Below are 11,965 nucleotides of genomic sequence, written 5' to 3'. Positions count from 1 at the left end.
CATGAGTCATAATACTCCGTGCAGGTTTACTAATATGTCTTTGCTACTGTGAATTAACACCCCCTCCAAAAAAAGGTCTGTTCTGTACTACCTGGATTTAAATCTCAAAGTCATAATCTGGGTGGCATTCTCTCTAATACTCACTGAGTTAACAGCTTCTGTTTCCATAATCAAGAGACATCCTGATTTGACTTTAATCTGTTCTCTTTGGGAACATGCAACCCAGTGCTCTATGCTCACTAATGCTTCTAGCTAAAATCACCCTCATAGGCCCCAGCAGGCCACAACCACAACAAAAGACTCTACGAGCAGCTCAACAACTACTAAAGTTCACCAAATCTTCCTGTGCCTCATCCTAAAGTTATAAATGAATTCTTTCCATCCAGGGCAGGAACAGGCTCCCCAGCCATGATACAAGCATAGGCAACTATTCAAGCCCAATTTAGATTCACCTATCATTGGGACCCCTGTGTACAAAACCTTCCAAGAGATGTTATATGGTACCTAATACAAGCTAAAGTGGACATTCAAGCCTGGTTTAAGTCCACTTGCACTGTTTTAGGCCCCTTATTCTCCCCCATTACCCTCATCAGCCAGGCACCACTAGGCATCACTATTACCAGAGATTCTGGAACTTTTGTGGGTTCTCTTAACCCTGAACACTTCAACACAACCATCACCATTGTTAATACCTCTCATACTTTTTATCTCTAAAAACTTAAAACTCCAAATTCCAAGTAAGGTTCTTTACCCGACCAAGCCAGTATTGGGTCATGCAAAAATTTAAAATCTTTAACTCCCTTTGTGAGGTTTTTCTCCTTGACATTAGTGGACACATGATCCTCTGGGAAAGAAGAGCCATCCTTCTATTCAAATTAGTAACCTATGTCTGGCTCCTCTGGCAGCTGAATCTTTAGTGACAGAATATCACGTCTCAGGTAGCCAACAAGGATATTGGTCAATGTTTGGAATTTACCTGCCTCCTTCAGTATCCATCCTTGTCTACCTATGACATAACTTTATTTTCTTTTTTTTTTTTTTAAGTTTTTAAACTTTTTATTTGCATATTAAAAAAATTGTGCATTCCGATAATTAAAATCATTTGAACAAAAAAAAAAAATGGCACTCTGATTAAACTGCATTACAGCCTGCAGGACACCTTGGGCCAGCTTGGTTTTACTCTAGATTTCACTGTCGTCCCACCCCCACTTCTTCCACCCCACTTCTTCCTTCACCAACATGTAAGTTCTTTCCTTCCCTGCCAGCCAGATAGACAGATGGGAGAGGCAGGCGCGGCCTTCGTTGTCAGTAGTTCTTTGATGTGAAAGGGGCAGCACAGTCATTTAAACTTGATCCAACCTCTTTGCATCTTACAAAGTTAAACAGCGAAAAGAAGTAAAATAAGAAGGCAATGCTTGTGGAATGTACAGTGCATATTGGCGGCGCACGCCTCATTACGATTCGCCTGCTTGCTTCTCCTGTTCAATCATTTCTTTGGAAGGCAGTGGATTTTTCTCTTGCGTCTCTGTCTTCTTCAGTTTCGACTTATCGAATTTCTCGATCTCAGCCATATCGGGTTTGTCAGACATGGTTGCGAAGGAAAAGCGGAGCGAGGCGCACGAAAACGAGCGAAGTCTGGTCTGCGCAGTGGCCACCACCGAGTTCCATAACTTTATTTTCTATGTGGGACACAGGCCCACCTCTGTCTCCCTGCATACTGGACTGGAGCATGCTCTCTGGCTTATCTCACTCCTAACATCCCCATTGTGACCAGTGATGCTTCTCGGCCCTTACCCTTATTTATAACCTCACACTGGGACCCCACCAAACAATTCAATTAATTCCCTTTCTCATCAGGCTTGGCATCACCACAAGTGCCACGATAGGAATAGCCAGCATTGGCACAGATTCCTCAACCTACCACAGCCTGTCTCTAGAATTGACTCAAGAGATAGAAACCACTGCTTGAACTGTAACAGAGCTGCAGTGGCAAGTCAAGTCTCTCGCAGCTTTAGTTCTCAAAAGTGGCTGAGTTCTTGACATGCTGGCCGAAGTTCAGGGAGGAATTTGTCTGTGCTTGAAGAAAAGTGTCAATCTGGGTTAAGACACCAGGGCAGACTCAGGAGCACATTCGAGGTGTCATAAACCAGGCCTCTCATCTTTGGGAAAGGACTACTGAGTGTTGGCTCTCCTGGTTCTGACTCTCATGATTCCTGCCCTTCCTGGGACCCCTGGCCTCTACCTTCCTTCTTTTCCTTTCTGGGCCTTGCTTCTTGAACCTGCTAAGTAGGTTTATCAACTTCTTTCCTACCCTCGAGGACAATCAAATCCCTGCACGTCTCCACTGGACACTGTGGTTCAAACTTTTAGAGATACAACAACAATCTATGAAACCGTCTCACCATGATAGCAAGCAAGGCGGGGACCCTGAAGACCCTCAACACCCATTTTTAGCAGAAAGTAGCTACAGAACGAACCCTGTCTCATTTCCCAAAAGATTTCTGGGTCCCAACTTCTTGAAGATTAAATGTAAGAGTAGGCAGTTGGTCAGATATGAGCAGGCAGGAGGGGAAGTATCCATGTTGGAAGGAACAGCCCAGAACACCTCTTCAGATGACCAGTATTCACTCTATGGTCAAACTCAAAATGTGGTTAACTAGATCCTGATAAGGAAGGAAAAAGGCAAAAGTAGAATTCCTGAGAGCTGCGCTGGTGCAATGAGTACAAATTTGACTGCTATATGACCTTTCTGGGTGGCAGTAATGAGCAATATCACTATTGGGTAGGATTTGTATTGATTTCTAGGTCTGTACATGTGCATTATGCACAGTAAAGGAGAAGCAAGACCAGCCAGGCACGGTGGCTCACGTCTGTAATCCCAGCACTTTTGGGGCCGACGTGGGTGGATCACCTGATGTCAGGAGTTCAAAACAAGCCTGGCTAACATGGTGAAGCTTGGTCTCTACTAAAATAAAAAAAAAAATAGCCAGGCGTATTGGCGCATGCCTGTAATACTAGCTACTTGGGAGGCTGAAGCAGGAGACTTGCTTGAACCTAGGAGGCAGAGGTTGCAATGAGCTGAGATTGTGCCACTGCACACCAGCCTCGGCAATAAAAGTGAAATCCCATCTGAAAAAAAATGATTAATTCATTAAGGAGAAGAAGACCACAGAAGATCACAATGCAGAATGTCCTGGGGCTGTTTCCAGCAGGGTCAGTGCACTCCTGTCTTGGAGTTCACTTTTACTTCCTTCAATAAAACTTTTGCCTGCTTTACTAATTGGTCTTTTTGGTGAATTCTTTCTTCTAAGAAGACAACCAAGAACACTCTGGATCACCCAGATTGATAGTATCAACATGTGATTTCCCTCATGGTAGGAGTCCATTTCTGAAGATCTCAAAATGAATCCAATAATGACAAGGTATATCAATTACAGAGTTGGTAAAGAAAAAATAGTGCAGCTATGCTTGATTAATTTTAAGAAATTTTTCTAAGGTTTGACCATTTTTCAACTAAGGGAAAATTACAAAAGCCAGGTGCAGCAGGACACAAATGAAGTCCCAGCTACTCCAGATGCTGATGTAGGAAGATCACTTGAGCCCTGGAGTTCAAGGTTATAGCATAAAATGCTGTTCCCTGTGAGTAGCCACTACACTCTAGCACTACAGCCTGGGCAACACAGTGTGACCCTGTCTCTTGAAAAGATTACAAAAATTATACAGTATTTGTTTCAACAAAAATAAATAAGCAAAATGTAACTAGTTTCTTGTGTCTTATTTTTATTAGAAAATTCAGGTCAATGCACTTTGGCTTATTGTTTGGATGGTGTTTTTGTGATCTCCTTAATGCACAGAAAAGTAATAATAAACCCATGATAAATGAAGTCTCAACCTTTTTTTCTTTACCTGGGTTCATATCCTAACCCATGGAAGAGCAAATCTAAAGTTTTCAAGAAATGACTGCAGCCAAATAGCGTAAAAGAGAACAAATTAAATGATTATTTTAATACATAAATTACAAAATCCTAGATACCTGATTTTAAAAATCATATTGTTAGTTTTGTTTTATTTCTCTGCCAAAAAAAAAAAAAATGATGAGAGTCTAAGTGCTTCATAGTCATAAAATTGTGCCACTAGGCACAAAAAAATGAAAAATACTTCTGTAAACTGCAAAATATGATGAAAATACAAATGCCCTCATTAGTTTTTACCAGAAAAATCAGGTAATATATCATTTTACAAGAAAATGCAGATTTGATGCCAGGGAAGATTTTTGAGGCAAGGAGTATTGATTTTTATATTTCTAGATAACTTGAAAAATAGTTTATTTTAAACTTAATGTAGTAGTTCCAAGGTAGACTTAGTTCCCTTGTGAGACATTGGTTTGCCAAATCATGTTAGACTTAATAAAAGGGATTAAAAATGATTCCATTAAGATACAAATAATCACTACAAGATGCCTTGAAAGAGTTTTAATAGAGTTGCCATCTACAAAATCTTAAGAAAGAAGATGCCTTCTAGAGTTGCCAGAAAGTAGAAGTTGATTTCAAACAGTGATGAACTTTCTGAATGTCTCTTCCATATTGGATTTTAATATGATATCATTTTCAGACAGTTAAAAGCCATTTTCTCAATCCACATTGAGCTAAAGGATGGCATAATAATAAGCAAGTTCAATGAAAATATCCAGAGAGTAATGTATAAATATCGTACCCATCCAGTGCTGTTAGACTGTTTTTTGCAAATGGCATTTGTCATGGCCAGAAGACTCAGAGAGATAGAAGGAAAAGGTGTTTTTCCACCAAAGATGGGCAAATCGATAGTTTTCAAAAATCTGGAAAGGGAAATGAATATGCCCATAAAGGTAATCAAATCTATTTACAGAAAACCACTTTGAAGTTTATGAGTTCTTTACAAACAATTATGGTTCCATTTTATCAAGATCTGAGCAGTTCGTATATAGTAAGCCACCACAATCTAATGATAACTGGCCTCAAAGAAACATTTAGAAGCAAATGTTACCATTCAGGTATTTGGAAACCCTAGTGAAGTGCTTCCATGAATAGTTCTAGGCAACACATCTGAAATAGCTAAATATTTGTCTTATGACTCCAAGTATATTGGGTTTCAGGGATGAGAAACAAGTTCACATTCTCAGATGAGAGTAGGTGATATGATGAAAATGAAAATCAAGGACTTTCATTATGTTCTATTCTTGTGGAGAATTCAAAAACTAAAAGAAGAGATCCCAGGAAACACTTCTTCATGAGACATTTTTCAACTTAGTTTGGCCTAAAAGGCCAAAATGTTTAATATTCTGTGACAGTGCTCATTAACAGAGCAATAAGAAATGTGGATTACCGAGACTGCACCTCTGGGGACAAGGCACAGCTAAACAACAACAACAACAATTAAAAACAAAAAAGCAACAGAAACCTCTACAGACACAAACGACTCTCTCTGACAGCTTTGAAGAGAGCAGTGGATCTCCCAACATGGAGGTTGAGATCTGAGAACGGACAGACTGCCTGCTTAAGTGGGTCCCTGACCCCTGAGTAGCCAAATTGGGAGACATCCCCCACTAGGGGCAGACCGACATCCTGCACCTCACACGGTGGAGTACACCCCTGAGAGGAAGCTTCCAAAGCAAGAATCAGGCAGGTACACTTGCTGTTCAGCAATATTCTATCTTCTGCAGCCTCTGCTGCTGATACCCAGGCAAACAGGGTCTGCAGTGGATCTCAAGCAATCTCCAACAGACCTACAGCTGAGGGTCCTGACTGTTAGAAGGAAAACTAACAAACAGGAAGGAAACCCACATCAAAACCCCATCAGTACGTCACCATTATCAAAGACCAGGGGCAAATAAAACCACAAAGATGGGGAAAAAGGAAGGCAGAAAAGCTGGAAATTCAAAAAATAAGGGCTCATTTCCCCCTCCAAAGGAACGCAGCTCATCACCAGCAACCGATCAAAGATGGATGGAGAATGACTTTGAGGAGATGAGAGAAGAAGGCTTCAGTCCATCAAACTTCTCAGAGCTAAAGGAGGAATTACGTACCCAGTGCAAAGAAACTAAAAATCTTGAAAAAACAGTGGAAGAATTGATAACTAGATTAATGCAGAGAAGGCCATAAACGAACTGACAGAGATGAACACCATGACACGAGAAATACGTGACAAATGCACAAGCTTCAGTAACCAACTCGATCAACTGGAAGAAAGAGTATCAGCGATTGAGGATCAAATGAATGAAATGAAGCGAGAAGAGAAATCTAAAGAAAAAGGAAGAAAAAGAAATGAACAAAGCCTACAAGAAGTATGGGATTATGTAAAAAGACCAAATCTACGTCTGATTGGAGTGCCTGAAAGTGAGGGAGAAAATGGAACCAAGTTGGAAAACACTCTTCAGGATATCATCCAGGAGAACTTCCCCAACCTAGTAGGGCAGGCCAACATTCAAATTCAGGAAATACAGAGAATGTCACAAAGATACTCCTCGAGAAGAGCAGCTCCAAGACACATAATTGCCAGATTCACCAAAGTTGAAATGAAGGAAAAAATCTTAAGGGCAGCCAGAGAGAAAGGTTGAGTTACCCACAAAGGGAAACCCATCAGACTGACAGCAGATCTCTCGGCAGAAACTCTACAAGCAAGAAGAGAATGGAGGCCAATATTCAACATTCTTAAGGAAAAGAATTTTCAACCCACAATTTCATATCCAGCCAAACTAAGTTTCATAAGTGAAGGAGAAATAAAATCCTTTACAGATAAGCAAATGCTTAGAGATTTTGTCACCACCAGGCCTGCCTTACAAGAGACCCTGAAGGAAGCACTAAGCATGGAAAGGAACAACCAGTACCAGCCATTGCAAAAACATGCCAAAATGTAAAGACCATCGAGGCTAGGAAGAAACTGCATCAACTATTGAGCAAAATAACCAGTTAATATCATAATGACAGGATCAACTTCAAACATAACAATATTAACCTTAAATGTAAATGGACTAAATGCTCCAATTAAAAGACACAGACTGGCAAACTGGATAAAGAGTCAAGACCCATCAGTCTGCTGTATTCAGGAGACACATCTCTCATGCAGAGACACACATAGGCTCAAAATAAAGGGATGAAGGAACATCTACCAAGCAAATGGAGAACAAAAAAAGCAGGAGTTACAATCCTAGTCTCTGATAAAACAGACTTTAAGCCATCAAAGATCAAAAGAGACAAAGAAGGCCATTACATAATGGTAAAGGGATCAATTCAACAGGAAGCGCTAACTATCGTAAATATATATGAACCCAATACAGGAGCACCCCAATTCATAAAGCAAGTTCTTAGAGACTTGCAAAGGGACTTAGACTCCCATACAATAATAATGGGAGACTTCAACACCCCACTGTCAACATTAGACAGATCAACGAGACAGAAAGTTAACAAGGATATCCAGGAATTGAACTCATCTCTGCAGCAAGCAGACCTAATAGACATCTACAGAACTCTCCACCCCAAATCATCAGAATATACATTCTTCTCAGCACCACATCACACTTATTCCAAAATTGACCACATAATTGAAAGTAAAGCACTCCTCAGCAAATGTACAAGAACAGAAATTATAACAAACTGTCTCTCAGACCACAGTGCAATCAAACTAGAACTCAGGACTAAGAAACTCAATCAAAACCGCTCAACTACATGGAAACTGAATAACCTGCTCCTAAATGACTACTAGGTACATAACAAAATGAAGGCAGAAATAAATATGTTCTTTGAAACCAATGAGAACAAAGATACAACATATCAGAATCTCTGGGACACATTTAAGCAGTGTGTAGAGGGAAATTTATAGCAATAATTGCCCACAAGAGAAAGCAAGAAAGATCTAAAATTGACACTCTAACATCACAATTAAAAGAACTAGAGAAGCAAGAGAAAACACATTCAAAAGCTAGCAGAAGGCAAGAAATAACTAAGATCAGAGCAGAACTGAAGGAGATAGAGACACAAAAAATCCTCCAAAAATCAATGAATCCAGGTTTTGGTTTTTTGATCAACAAAATTGATAGACGGCTAGCAAGACTAATAAGGAAGAAAAGAGAGAAGAATCAAATAGATACAATAAAAAATGATAAAGAGGATATCACCACCGACCCCACAGAAATACAAACTACCATCAGAGAATACTATAAACACCTCTACACAAATCAACTAGAAAATCTAGAAGAAATGGATAATTTCCTGGACACTCGTACTCTCCCAAGAGTAAACCAGGAAGAAGCTGAAACCCCGAATGGACCAATATCAGGCTCTGAAATTGAGGCAATAATTAACAGCCTACCAACCAAAAAAAGTCCAGGACGAGATGGATTCACACTTGAATTCTACCAGAGGTACAAGGAGGAGTTGGCACCATTCCTTCTGAAACTATTCCAATCAATAGAAAAAGAGAGAATCTTCCCTAACTCATTTTATGAGGCCAACATCATTCTGATACCAAAGCCTGGCAGAAACACAACAAAAAAAGAGAATCTTAGACCAATAATCCTGGTGAACATCAATGCAAAAATCCTCAATAAAATACTGGCAAACCGGATCCAGCAGTACATCAAAAAGCTTATCCACCATGATCAAGTGGGCTTCATTCCTGGAATGCAAGGCTAGTTCAACATATGCAAATCAATAAATGTAATCCAGCATATAAACAGAACCAAAGACAAAAACCACATGATTATCTCAATAGATGGAGAAAAGGCCCTTGACAAAATTCAACAGCCCTTCATGCTAAAAACGCTCAATAAATTCGGTATTGATGGAACGTATCTCAAAATAATAAGAGCTATTTATGACAAACCCACAGCCAATATCATACTGAATGGGCAAAAACTGGAAAAATTCCCTTTGAAAACTGACACAAGACAGGGATGCCCTCTCTCACCACTCCTATTCAACATAGTGTTGGAAGTTCTGGCTAGGGCAATCAGGCAAGAGAAAGAAATCAAGGGTATTCAGTTAGGAAAAAGAAGAAGTGTCCCTGTTTGCAGATGACATGATTGTATATTTATAAAACCCCAGAATCTCAGCCCAAAATCTCCTTAAGCTGATAAGCAACTTCAGCAAAGTCTCAGGATACAAAATTAATGTGCAAAAATCACAAGCAGTCTTATACACCAGTCACAGACAAACAGAAAGCCAAATCATGAATGAACTTCCATTCACAATTGCTTCAAAGAGAATAAAATACCTAGGAATCCAACTTACAAGAGATGTAAAGGACCTCTTCAAGGGGAACTACTGCTCAGTGAAATAAAAGAGGACACAAACAAATGGAAGAATATACCATGCTCATGGATAGGAAGAATCAATATGGTGAAAATGGCCATACTGCCCAAGGTAATTTATAGATTCAATGCCATCCCCATCAAACTACCAATGAGTTTCTTCACAGAATTGGAAAAAACTGCTTTAAAGTTCATATGGAACCAAAAAAGAGCCCGCATTGCCAAGACAATCCTAAGTCAAAAGAACAAAGCTGGAGGCATCACACTACCTGACTTCAAACTATACTACAAGGCTACAGTAACCAAAACAGCATGGTACTGGTACCAAAACAGAGATATAGACCAATGGAACAGAACAGAGTCCTTAGAAATAATACCACACATCTCCAGCCATCTGATCTTTGACAAACCTGACAAAAACAAGAAATGGGGATAGGATTCCCTATTGAATAAATGGTGTTGGGAAAACTGGCTAGCCATGAGTAGAAAGCTGAAACTGGATCCCTTCCTTACAACTTATACAAAAATTAATTCAAGATGGATTAGAGACTTAAATGTTAGACCTAAAACCACAAAAACCCTAGAAGAAAACCTAGGTAATACCATTCAGGACATAGGCATGGGCAAGGACTTCATGTCTAAAACACCAAAAGCAACGGTAACAAATGCCAAAATTGATAAATAGGATCTAATTAAACTAAAGAGCTTCTGCACAGCAAAGGAAACTACCATCAGAGTGAACAGGCAACCTACAGAATGGGAGAAAATTTTTGCAATCTACTCATCTGACAAAGGGCTAATATCCAGAACCTACAAAGAACTCAAACAAATTTACAAGAAAAAACAAACAACCCCATCAAAATGTGGACAAAGGATATGAACAGACGTTTCTCAAAAGAAGACATTCATACAGCCAACAGACACATGAAAAAATGCTCATCATCACTGGCCATCAGAGAAATGCAAATCAAAACCACAATGAGATAGCATCTCACACCAGTTAGAATGGCAATCATTAAAAAGTCAGGAAACAACAGGTGCTGGAGAGGATGTGGAGAAATAGGAACACTTTTACACTGTTGGTGGGATTGTAAACTAATTCAACCATTATGGAAAACAGTATGGCGATTCCTCAAGGATCTAGAACTAGATGTGCCATATGACCCAGCCATCCCATTCCTGGGTATATACCCAAAGGATTATAAATCACGCTGCTGTAAAGACACATGCACACATATGTTTATTGCGGCACTATTCACAATAGCAAAAACTTGGAATCAACCCAAATGTCCATCAGTGACAGACTGGATTAAGAAAATGTGGCACATATACACCATGGAGTATATGCAGCCATAAAAAAGGATGAGCTCGTGTCCTTTGTAGGGACATGGATGCAGCTGGAAACCATCATTCTTAGCAAACTATCACAAGAACAGAAAACCAAACACCGCATGTTCTCACTCATAGGTGGGAACTGAACAATGAGATCACTTGGACTCGGGAAGGGGAAGATCACACACCGGGGCCTATCATGGGGAGGGTGGAGGAGGGAGGGATTGCACTGGGAGTTGTACCTGATGTAAATGATGAGTTGATGTGTGCTGACGAGTTGATGGGTGCAGCACACCAACATGGCACAAGTATACATATGTAACAAACCTGTATGTTATGCACATGTACCCTAGAACTTAAAGTATAATAAAACAAAACAAAAAAAAAAGAAATGTGGATTACCTCAATCTAGGATTTGTTCTCTCTGGCACGACAAGAGCCATTTTGACGGAAGTACCTTGCATCACATTTCAGATGGTAGATACATGTGATACAATCCCACAGAATGCCGCAAGCTTGGCAGAAGCTATTTTGAAATGCAAAGGGAAGAATGACCCAGAATTCTTTATCGTCAGGGGACAATATTCACTTCTGCAATCAGGTATATCTCCTTTGAAAGGATTTATGACAGGAAACCTCACAAAGGCAACTGGCACTCTGAGGTGTTCGCTCTACACACCTCAGACACCTACAACGTAGTAAAGGTGACAGCCAAGATAGAAAGACACAAACTCACACTGCTCAGTGACCAATGTTTGGAAATTAAGACTGATAAAATATGCATTTACCCAAAAGATTATTTTCCTGTTAGCACCGCTAGGTGTAATTTAGACAATACTTTGTATTGGTCTATGACACAATGGGGAAACATAAGTTACTGGCATTAGACTTCAGCAGTACAGGAGCAGCTCCGTGCACTGCCATTTAAGAGGTAAAGACGGGCCGGGTGCAGTGGCTCACGCCTGTCATCTCAGCACTTTGGAAGGCCGAGGCCGGCTGATCACGAGGTCAGGATCCTGACTGATACAGTGAAATCCCGTCTCTACTAAAAATACAAAAAATGAGCTGGGCATGGTGGCGGGCGCCTGTAGTCCCAGCTACTCGGGAGACTGAGGCAGTAGAATGGCGGGAACCCGGGAGGCGGAGCTTGCAGGGAGCCGAGATTGCACCACTGCTCCCCAGCCTGGGTGACAGAGCGAGACTCCGTCTCAAAAAGAAAAAAAAAAGGAGGTGAAGACTGGTGATCACATTATCACATGTTTTTCTGCATGGCATCATCAAAGATCTTAACTCTTGAGGTCATGTGCTTTCACAGCAAGATGTCTGTAGCATTTAGAAATGGCCCTTGTG

The 11,965-nt window shown here is 40.3% G+C and overlaps 1 pseudogene across 1 annotated transcript; it reads right to left on the bottom strand.

Annotated features, from left to right (window-relative positions):
* Positions 1–1,027: 1,027 nt before the first annotated feature.
* On the bottom strand, positions 1,028–1,666 carry LOC104668304 (annotated as a pseudogene). Its single transcript, XR_004060039.1, has one exon. The product of XR_004060039.1 is annotated as a thymosin beta-4 pseudogene (transcript).
* Between the last annotated feature and the right edge of the window lie 10,299 nt (positions 1,667–11,965).

The sequence above is a fragment of the Rhinopithecus roxellana genome, chromosome 11 (genome assembly GCF_007565055.1).
Source record: "Rhinopithecus roxellana isolate Shanxi Qingling chromosome 11, ASM756505v1, whole genome shotgun sequence".
NCBI classification, from domain to species: Eukaryota; Metazoa; Chordata; class Mammalia; order Primates; family Cercopithecidae; genus Rhinopithecus; species Rhinopithecus roxellana.
Note: the sequence above shows the minus strand (reverse complement) of the source record. Positions and strands in the feature narration are given on the sequence as shown.